Source organism: Oreochromis niloticus, linkage group LG7 (assembly GCF_001858045.2).
Source record: "Oreochromis niloticus isolate F11D_XX linkage group LG7, O_niloticus_UMD_NMBU, whole genome shotgun sequence".
Taxonomy (NCBI): domain Eukaryota; kingdom Metazoa; phylum Chordata; class Actinopteri; order Cichliformes; family Cichlidae; genus Oreochromis; species Oreochromis niloticus.
The window spans coordinates 36,783,945-36,795,332 of NC_031972.2; the positions used below are offsets into that span (position 1 = coordinate 36,783,945).

Here is an 11,388-nt window from a genome sequence, read left to right on the forward strand (position 1 = left end):
CTCTCTGCTGAGAGACGAGATCTACTTGCAGTATCGATGTCATCCTCTCACTTGGTGCAGATGTACCTGGGACAAATGGTCTTGTTCTGTTAGCTTAGCTTCAATCTTCTTATGCTTGTAGTTTTTCCACCATGTGAATGGATCTGCATCCACAGGAAGGACTCTGTTGGACAAAGGCTTAGATGGGGTGACAAACTCATTTTACATGGCGGGCCACATACAGTGTACAGAAGTTCCATATCGAACTGTTTTTCTAATGATAAAGAAAAAGCTGCTGTGACAAAGAAAAAAAATCAGCACGACTCTTTGGACTTAAACTGTAAGAAGTAAAGTTGTCAAATTACAGAAAAGTTCTGCTAGCTCATTGCCCAGACGGTCCAGTTTTTTTAAACTGTAGTAGTAAAAGAAATTTCTAGTAGAAGGTGAAAAACAAAACTTCTCTGTATTTAATTTATTTATTACTTAATTACTCTGTGTAGTATGAATGGTCATAAGGGAGGTTTTCATCTGTACAAAATAGAGATGGACCGATCCGATATTACGTATCGGTATCGGTCCGATACTGACCTAAATTACGGGATCGGATATCGGCCAGAAATAAAAAATGTAATCCGATCCATTAAATATAAAAAAAACACCTCACAAAACTTGCGACATGGCGTAACTCGGCTCATAGCAGTAGCATATGCATCACCTGATAGAGCGGCTGTGTGTATTTGGAGCCTCGCTACCAAACCAGCATTTCATCTCCGAGGAAGTTATCCCAGAGAAAAGTAAAGCAAGTGTGCAAATTCATCTCTGAATGTTTGTAAAGCGTTCCCATGTTAAGCTTAACAACCGATATATGGAGCGACTGCCTCTCTCTCTCTCCTGCTGCTACTTCAATCGTGAAACTGCTTAATGATCAGCTGATCGGCTTTTCTGTCGCGAGTCCGTCTCTCTTCTTTGTTTTTGGCCCACTTTGCACCAGAAAGAGGAAACCAGCGGATAAACAACAGCAGCACGTTTAAGCTTGATAAGCTGTTGTTAGAATTTATTTAATATTACTTTCTACACCAGGATCCTTTTCTACGTAGCTGACGGCTGGTAACTGTGCAGGGGCGGATCTAGCAAAGTTTAGCCAGGGGGGCCGATAGGGCATGAACAGGGAAAAGGGGGCACAAAGACATAGTTTTCTTTCTTATTCTCATTTAAAATGTCTCGCTTTTAATAAATAATTATCTGAATCTTACACCCAAAGTTTTAATCTGATGTAAAATGTATAGAAGTCCATTACTGTATATAGTAACTGTTAAGTCTAATATACCCTAGTAAGCTATAGTACTTTTTCCTTGGGGAAGGTACCATCTGTGCAGTCTGCAATTCTGTTGAAGAAAGATGTTGAATCTATTTAATTATTCTTGAAAAAGAATTTATTTCTGTGCATTTTATTTCACCCTGCATCAAATTAAAGTTAATTACATCGAAGCATCATGAGGTGGAGGGTGGTTCCCTTTTTTTTTTTTTTTTGATGGGAGTTTGCAACCCTATTAGTTAGGTTGCTTAATATTTCTGCTAAGTACTCTTTAAAATACCAGAATAGGGAGGATGGAGTAGGTTTAAGTTTATTAGATTGATCAGTGTTGCTGAACTATGAAATATTTTGGGTGCAGTGTATTTTTTTACATACAGGTATAACAGAATAGCTTTAGTGTTGTTGTTTGTTTAAACTTGAGTATGAACTTATACAAAATGCAGCAAGATATTAAAAAAACTTTTTATTGATTAAAAACACACTATATCGGATTCATATCGGTATCGGCAGATATCCAAATTTATGATATCGGTATCGGTATCGGACATAAAAAAGTGGTATCGTGCCATCTCTAGTACAAAAATCTGTAAAACTATGAAAATAAAGTTAAAAGTCCAAAATGTCTGCTTGTGCTTGTTTGTGGTGAGAAGCAGATCACACAAGTTAAGGATTATAAATTATAAATGGCTTCAAACGCACATTCAGGCCTGTGAGACTCATTTACATACTCAAACACTGAGCCATGGCTCTGCAATGCAGGCATTTCTGCATCTCTGCCATTCATAGACAGATGGTTTAAATGCCTGCGTAAATTCATCCAGATTGTGGTAATCTAAGGAGCTTCAAAAGAAAAGTGACTGGACTTCTATAAGTTTATTGAAGATGTTTCAGCTCTCATCGGAGAAGCTTCTCAGAGAGTCCTTGGTAAAATAAACTAAATGACATAAAATCCAGTTTATGTTGTGTCATATTCAATGTAGAACTGTAAGTTTAATCTTTTTCAGGGAAGCTATTTTTATTCAGTGTTTTCACAAAAGCCTTATTTTTATGCATTTCCTACTGTAGGAGAACACAGATGAGGTTTAAGGACAATTTTGAAACCTTTTGTCCTCCACAATGGAAAATGGCTGAAAATAAAAACTTTATCCAGCTCCTAATTCTATAAATTCTGCATTCAGCTTTGAGTCTCCAACATCACTGAAATGAAGCCGGATGCTGATTTTATGTTTTCACTTTTTACTTCACTTTTTCCCGACATGCTTGAATTTCTCTCTGCGTACCTGGCCTGTATCACTACACTCACTGTCTTCAGAACGTCTGCACTCCTTCCTTCTTCCACATAACTGTATGAGCCAAGTCTGTCTTTGCATGTGATTGGCCACATGGTGTTCCCATCAAAATAAAGCCCCGCCCCTGCCTGCAGGCATTCTCAGCAGGCTGAAGATTTGGCTCCCATATACCGACCCCAGCATGTGCCCTGCAGGCCCTGGCAGTCTGCTGGACCTTCTCAACATGCACAGAGACGTGGACAGGAGAGTCTTTGTGCATCAGAGACTCACTGCTCAGTTAGAAAAATAGAAATTTTCAATTTAAAAAAACCCTTTATTTTTCAACTTATCTGCATTCTCTTAGTTGCTAAATATTTCTTATTGCAATTTCCTATATGTCTATTTTGTATTACAAATATATGGGAATACCTCCATAAATACAGGAAGCATAAAACTTTACTGCCAGTTGCTCAAGCAGAGAGAACAGCCCATCTTTTTTCCTCCTGTTCTCCTCTCCATCTCTCAGCAGCTGACTCCTCGTCCTCCTCTTCTTCCTCACACACTGCTGATTTTGCCCTGGTGCTTCATCAGGTTGGAAAGCATCTATTCTATCATCTCTCCCTTAGAGGCACAGATGATCTGCACCTGTAGGTCTCTCAGGCTGTCCTGACTCTGGACATTAAACATGGCAGTTAGCAAACATAGTAAGTGTTTATGTGTTAAATTTTAAAGCACAATTTTAACTTATGATCACACTGTATATTTTAGATACAAAATTAGGAATAAGGGAACAGGGAAGGACAGGGAAGTAATAAAAGTTGACCAACTCAGGTGGTATGACTGATTCAAGTAGTGACCCCCTCACTAGTGTGACTAATGTAACTTATTGGAATTTAACCAAATTTAATGTTTTAAAGTTATTTTTTGTTTTAACATTAGTACTGAAAACTGAACACGGTGAAAGCCAATTCTTCTATTTAAATGTTTATTCCTCAGCTATTTTGTTTGAGCTGTCCGCCATTATTTGGAAAAAACATCCAATAACAGCAACCAATTCACAATAAATCTTGGGATATGTACGGCCGTGAGGCTTCCTTCAAAATAAGGACACATTTGACACATAATTATAGTTCCATAAAATTATCCAGTCAGTATAATATACAACATGCTTCAGTGAAAAACTTCCAACTCGTTTAATTGAAAGTTTGAATTATTATATCCTGAAGCCATTGTCCCGTAAAACTCAAAGAAAAACATAAACACAGAAACCACAGGTACCCCTGTAATATCATGGACCCCTTACAGAACTCATATTAATAATACATTTCATTAATTAAAAAATAATTTTAGTATAATATTATTTAACACTCACCTTTAAAAGGAATAACCTGTGTGCATACACAGAGATGCAGATGAATAATTTATTTCAAGTGTTGAAACACACAGCAGAGCACAATAATATTCACAAGTTTACATCTACAAATATTAAAACCCAGTTAGACATTTCATACTTTACATGACAGCTTTGATATTCAATCATTTTCAGTGTAACACAGCCATGGCATTCACAGATTCAATGATTTCTTATCAGCGCAGAAGAAAATCTATTGTCATGGTCCTTTGACACAAGTTTTTGGGTTTCTTAAGCTTGTTGTTTATGTTTTGCAGAATATTGAGATTCTGATGTTTAGTTTAGAGCGGCTCTGAATTTTGTTTCATAGCTTCTAGTTCCAGTTCCTATTTAATGTTGTTCCCTTTCGAGTCCAGTCTCTTGGTCTTCCCCCTGTGTTTCCATCCTGTTGTGTGTAGTTTCCTGTGTTAGTATTTGGTCTCTCTCTTTGAAGTCAGTCTGCATCTCAGTGTTCATGTACTTCCTGTTTTACTTTGATGGTCACTTGTCCAGTGTGCAGCACGTCCTGTTTTGTTGACTTGTTTTTTAGACTACAGTATGTTCAGCTGTGTTCCCACCTGTGGTCTGTTCCCTGACTGTGTTTTGTCAGTCTGTCTGTTTAGTTTATGGTGCCTTCCAGTCTGATTATTGTTTTTGTAAATCCAGCAATAAGTTTTGAGTTCAGTCCTGTATTCTGGTCCTGTCCTGCTGCCTCACATGTGTTACAACAGGTGTAGGGAAAATTAGGCTAAAATAATTTCAAGTGTTTAAAACTGAAAAAGTTGGGTTTTTTTAAATGAGTTTTCAAAAGAAAGTTGAGGACAGTCTGTGTCCAGAACATTTGATGTTGAAGTGAGTCATGCAAAGAAGAAGCCAAAAGTGAACACGATCAATGCCGCAGTCTTCTCTGGACCAAAGCTCATTTAGAAGTGGAAAATGCTTTTATTGTTAGATAAATGAAAATGTGAAATTCTTCCTGGAAAACATGGACGCAACATCCTGCAGACTAAAGGGGAGACACATCTGGCTTGTTATCAGTTCAAAACCTGATGGTGTAGAGGTGCTGATATATCTGAAATAAACGCTAAAGATGGTGACAGGTGACATGGCATCTCGGTTCTGAAATATTTATGTATTGTGTTCATAGTGACATCCCTACTAGCTTTAAAACCCACTCCCTGTTGGTGTTTGAGCAACAGATGTTTCTAAATATCTGTGACTCACTGCTGATGCTCCCCTGCGTTCTGCAGCGATCTGGAGGACTCACGTCGCCTCTGGCGTTGGTAATTCTTCAAAACGGAGGCGCTAGACAAGTGGTCGTGTGCGTGGCACGAGCTCTGGGGGGGTGTGTGGGTCAGATTTTGGATGTGGCGGGTCCTTGCCATCGGTGATCCTGGGTTATTAGAGCTATTTTTGCCTTCAAACAGTGCTGCCTTCTTCCTGTTTACCCGACTGTGGTGGAATTAAGGCACGACGGGACCACAGATACGCGTTTTGAGCCATTTTATTACACGCAGCTGCAGCTCTCAAGCTGCCAACCGCAAATATACCACACCACAACAACCCACCAACCCATGAGTCCCCCTGTTTTAACAGGCGGGACTCAGGCAGGCATCGAGGATGCCGTACAGGTGCGTCCGCAGGGCATCGCAGACCACGCCCACCACACCGACGTCATTGGAGCATGCCCAACCCATGCAGTTTTATTGGTCAACATGCCAACGGGATGCGAGGGGAGGTGGAGCAAATATGGACATCTTACAATTACTGCATATCCAACCCGCTACCATGGATGTCTTAAATGCAAAGTCTGTATCAAGTAAAACATACGTATTTCTGGACTTTTTTGCTACTCATAACCTGAACATCATGTTCCTTACTGAGACATGGTGAAGTGACACCTTTGCTGGAACTTTTCCCTCTAGACCCCAGTTTCTTCACCTTTCCCTAGGTTTTCTGGGAGGGCAGGTGGGGTAGCCCCCCATCATAAAAGACTGTGCAAACAGATACAAAGTCCAGTGGCTGCATTGTCAGGTTTGAGCAGATATTAAGATCCTGTTGCTCACCTACAAAGCTTTAAAGGGTTTGGCGCTTTCATATCTCTTTGACCATTTGCAACTATGTTCCATCCCCTGCTCTCCGATCTCAGGATACTGGCCTTCTAAAAGTTCCTAAAGCCAGAAGAAAAACTATTGTGGAGCTCTTTCTTTTCATGCCCCAGCTTTGTGGAACAACCTCCCTCAAAATATCAGGCAAGCTTGCTCTGTGGAGATTTTCAAAGCTAATGTGGCAGCACGAGGTGGAAATAAAGTAAATACTCTTCAGTTTTAAAAAGACAACGCCACCCTGGGAATTTCACCCAGAGAATACTGGAAGTAACACTAAATCACCAAAAAGGCACTTAGGTTCGCTATACTCAGTACAGAGACGAGGTTCAATGATAAACAAATTGACAAGTTATTAATAATTATTTAAAACACCATATAAAAGCACAATCATAAATATTCATGTACAAATATGCTTAAAAAGGTATTCAGAGCTGAGGCTTACCAGTGGAGGGGCAGGGATGCCACACAAACTAAAAAAAAAAAAAAACAAAAAAAAAAAAAAAAAAAAAACACAAAGAACACACACCAAGACACAAGTGCAGCACACTATCACACACTCACACTAATAAACTGAACAAGGCAGGTGTGTACACGCAAAGGATCCCACCACCAAGGCACCCTAGTCTCCTCCACGTCGGCGCTCCGCATCTGAATAAAAGAAAATTTTAATATATCACAACAAACTAATGTGTAGCGCTGGGGGATAACCCAACTGCAGGACCACACTGGTGATCTACAGCTAGAAAAAGGGCCTCCCACCAGTGGCGTAACAAAAATCCAAACTACAAATCAAACAACAGGAAAACAACATACAATCTGGATAAAACTCTAAAATCTGGAGCAAACGGAATCGCCGTATTGCTCCAACTTGCCGTCTACACGACTACAAGTTAACTGTCAATCAATATGCACGCCAGCTGACTCCCATAACCGGCATGCATATGGCCGCTGTCCACGCCGACGTCCACTGTAAAAGCTGGCAGCAGCAGGAAAAGAAATCTCGCAACGGGAACAGACGGTAAAAGCACAGCAAAGCAAAGCAGCAGCACTTCAGTTCGCGTAGCTTGGCGCAAAACTAAGGCCCACACTTCCTGCAAAGCATAATAAATAATTACTATAAAAGAACAATAGAAGGCAGAGAGCGTAACAAAAGTTGATTACGTACCGAGTAAGCCGCGTCATAGAACGTGAGCAGAATGGCTCAGAGGAGGCTTCTACAGCTACGACCTACAAACAGTAGCCGTTTACCACCAAGTAAGGTGGTAAACACTACAATGAGTAAACACCTACCAGCCGCGATGGAGGCTTCAGAAGAGTAACCCGCAAATAATCTCTGCAACACCAAAGGGAAGTCAGGTGACCAAAAAGGAGATCACAGGTAAGCGATCCAGGGACACTCAAATGGCCACTATTTATACTAGCGCCCCCTAATGCGCCAGGCTGAAAGTGGGTTGGACCGAGGGATACCATTCATCCTGCCACACTAAGTTAAAGATTTGTTCACCCTATCTTACGTGTCATAATTCTATGCCTAATGCAGACCTTCCCAAAGTGTGGGGCCCGCCCCCTGGGGGGGGCGCAGAGCCATTGCGGGGGGCGCGGTATGAAAAGGGGGAAAAAAACCCAAAACGCTTGGACACTGTTAGCACGGGGCTCCCAGACAAACGCAAAGCAGGAGATGAAGCATCGCTGAATATGTTTCCAAACCAACTTCATTCTAAGCCAAAGACTAGAAAATGTCGTGAAGCATGTCTTCCCTTTGGTTTCACCTGCACAAGTGCCAAGGTAGGTCTCCCCTGCAGAATTGGTTTTCCCTTCATCCGGGAGCAGCGTTGGTCTCTCCAAATCACGGACAAACAGTATCCCACATTCTTGATTTTTAGTTCACAAATCCCAAGTACAGTGGGATACAGGCTGATCCTGCCACGATTTGTTCCCCCTGTTCAAATCACGGACAAACATTGTCCCACAGTTGTTTATGTTTTTAAACCCATTTTGTACAGAGAGGCATTTTTTTGAAAAATGTATTGATAGCAATGTTGAATATTATTACACAGGAAAAAAAACTACACGTAAAATAATCACACCGTGACGCCTCTGCCTTTGTAAATGGAGGGACAGTAACTGCGTGTGTATATGTAAGCGTGTAAAACCTGAAGATAGTCAGATTAACAGTATTTTGTCTCTATCTGCCATTCTGCAATTCATCTCATGTAAACAATAACGGGGCGCACAGCGTGACGTGAAAAGAGGCACATACCTTTGACGTTGCGTGATGAACTCTGTATTCCTCGTCCACACGGAAACGCAAAAAAGGAGTTTTTAAAAATCTCCGTTTTCGGTGAATCGAAACGCTGTTCAGGCACGTGCAGGGGGGGGCGGAAGGGGCTTGAGCACCCGCCCCTTTCCTGATGGGTGCCCAAAGTGCCCTTTTGTTGAGGCAATTTTTTTTTTAATTTTTAATTATTTTTTTTTAAATGTGTGTGTGCGTGTGGAGTCCTGTCTGTGCCCCTCAACAATAATATTTAACTATTAATCACATTTTTGCTAAATAAAAGGATCTGGCTTGCATCAGTCACATGATCACCATTAACCAATGATCGCCCTTGACGGCAGAACGCGCTGGTTACGAGCCGGGAACGAGCTCACAAAGAGCACGCGCATTTTTTGCGGTCCGGAGCTGTAGGAGAAACACAAATTAACTCAGAGACACAGACTGATGCGACACAACCAGTAAGTAGGTGTACAGCGTACACTGTAGTCTAAAGCACACAGGAGTATTAGCTTATTACGTACACGTTGGTAAGCTGTCTTGTGGCAACTGACGAACTGAAACAAATGAGCGTGCTGTGTGTACAACAGCGCGACAAACTTTACCTGTCCTTTTATTAACTGCACAAGTAGTGCTGGTCATAGCTGCTGGCTGACTGGGTAAGGCTGTCATGGGTCTGTAGCTCTGTCACCGTTTTAGGGAACATATTTAGTTTTAAAGTAAGTTACAGGGCTTTTCCTGCCTTTCTGGAGGGCTTATATTTCACTTAAAACGATCTAATATGCATGTCCACATAATAATGGATTATTATAATTATAATATTTTAAAAAAACACGCTGTATTTGAAAGAACAGACATTAAGAAACAGATTATATTAGATTTATATTTTAAATAAGACAAAATGCTGATTTTACAGCAGCAAAATTATTGTATCTCTACAGTTTAAAAATGTAAGAAGCTTTCTCCCTGCACAGAGTGGTTAGTGAAACAAATGGAATCATCATAAATACATTATTATAAATTTATTACTTTTTTTCCCTCATTGCTTTATTATTGTAGCTCTAGTAATAAATAATAAGGGAAGGATTCTGGATCAGCACCATGATGGAAACTTGTGCCCACAGTATATACAGTATTCTGAAGAAGGTCTAAAATGTCACTGTGTGTGTGCATGTGTGTGTTTTATTTATATGGATTTTTGAATTATTACTCATAATATAACATTGTCCAGAAATGGCTGGTAAGGACATGAGGAGGAAACAGTAGGAGCTGTGTGAGGCTACTAAAGGCAGTGGATCCCTCAGCAGCTGGATTACAAAGAGCACAGGTAACATTAACACATGTACCAGTTGTTGGAGAGGTATTCCAGTATAAAAATAATAATAAGCACAACTGAAATGTTTTGCTTCTATAACATTTTTCTGTCATCATTTTATTATAGATTAAGTGTAAGAGTTGTTAAGTGTGGATAATTAAATAATAGTTTATTGCAATAGCAAGTTGTGCCTTGTTCTCAGATGGACAGCAAGTGGAGAGTGATAGATGAGATGAGGGGATGGAAGGAGGAAGAGAAGCAGAGTAATTCACAGGCAGGGTCTAGTTTATTTCTCAGTTTTTTGTTGCCTTATCGTTCCAAGCACTGTCACCAATCTTTGCATTTTGTTATTATCTCATGACACTTGTTTAATCAGCTACCATCTCTCCTATGGACTTTTTAATGTCTACAGTCTCAGATCAACACAGCCCTGCCCTCCAGCACCATCAGCAGCAGGAGCAGCAGCAACCCCTCAACAGCAACATTGTACCCATCTGGTAAAACATAGGCTACGTTTGCTTTGCCTCACAACAGTGATATAGTATGATGTGATCCCATATTAGATTCTTGATGAATGTGTGTTGTTGTTATTCAGCCTGGTTCAATGTGCCCCTTTTTAGCTTTGAGCACCCGCCCCTATAAATGTCTCTGCACGGCCCTGACGCTGTTTATATGTGGACAAACAGCTGCGTTTTCAAAAATACCCGTGTAGGTGCAGACGTAGCATAAAAGAGTTAGTAGTTTATTTTATTACTACCTGTAATTTATTGCAGTTTACTTGTATTTGCTTAATTTTTTACTAAATGTTTCAGGTGTGACATAAACCGCAATGGAGCAAAATATGGGTGTGTGTGGTTGGAGGATGTGTTTGTGCGTGTTAGTGATGTGCCGGTCGCGAACGAAATGGAAATGGCTCTTAGAGCCAGATCTTTGACGTGAACGACGCCAGCCGGCTCCTTATTGCGAGCCGTGGGTTTTTTTTTTTCTTTCTCTCACCCTCTCTCGCACTTTTTTTCCGCTTCACTCCGCATGCGAGCCTTGTGCTTTGCGCTGGGCAGAGGGGGGAGGGGCGGTAGTTACACTCGCAGTAGCACAGGAACAGAGCGGGAGGGAGAGACAGAGAAAGAGAGCCAGGGACGACAACGTCACATTAGAAAGGTATAGTAATCATCCACAACTATTTTCAGTTGCGGATGATAAAGGATTCAGAAAGTTTATTCATGCAGGCCCATATGACAGAGAATGTGCATCTTCTTTTTGTTTTCATATTTTAATTTATATTTAATTGTGTTGTGGTTTGCAGTGTTTTGTGTTGTTTCATTTTAAATTTGTTTAAAATGAAAAAGCTGAAAATTTAAATAGTTAAAAGTTGAACTGTGACTAGTTGGTTTTTGTATTATATGATTTATTTATTACATTTTATGTGAAGTGAATAAATAAAAGTATATTTACGGTGGCCCCTAGAGACAAAGCACGTACAAACTCCAAAACACGTACAAAACAAAACAGAAGTGCTCCAGGATGCTAGGCGCAGTGTTGAGCTTTGTTACCTAGTGGCTACACAAGCCAGCAAGTACCGAAAGAGCCAGTTCTCTAAAAAGATCCGCAAATCCCATCACTAGTGCGGTGGGGTGGGGGGGCGAACATTTTTCTTGTAAAACAAGGGGGGGGGGCTAGCAAAACAAGTTTGGGAACCGCTGGTGTAGTATGTGTGTGCCACAAATGTGTTTTAGGCGCCGTT

General features: G+C 40.6%; 1 long non-coding RNA gene across 1 annotated transcript; it reads right to left on the reverse strand.

The window, feature by feature from the left end:
- Positions 1 to 6,751: 6,751 nt before the first annotated feature.
- Positions 6,752 to 7,649, reverse strand: LOC106098854 (uncharacterized). The gene is made up of 3 exons (XR_001225167.3): positions 7,351 to 7,649; positions 7,226 to 7,287; positions 6,752 to 7,151 (listed from the first exon to the last, which is right to left on the reverse strand). It is a non-coding gene; the product is annotated as an uncharacterized LOC106098854 (long non-coding RNA).
- Positions 7,650 to 11,388: the final 3,739 nt, after the last annotated feature.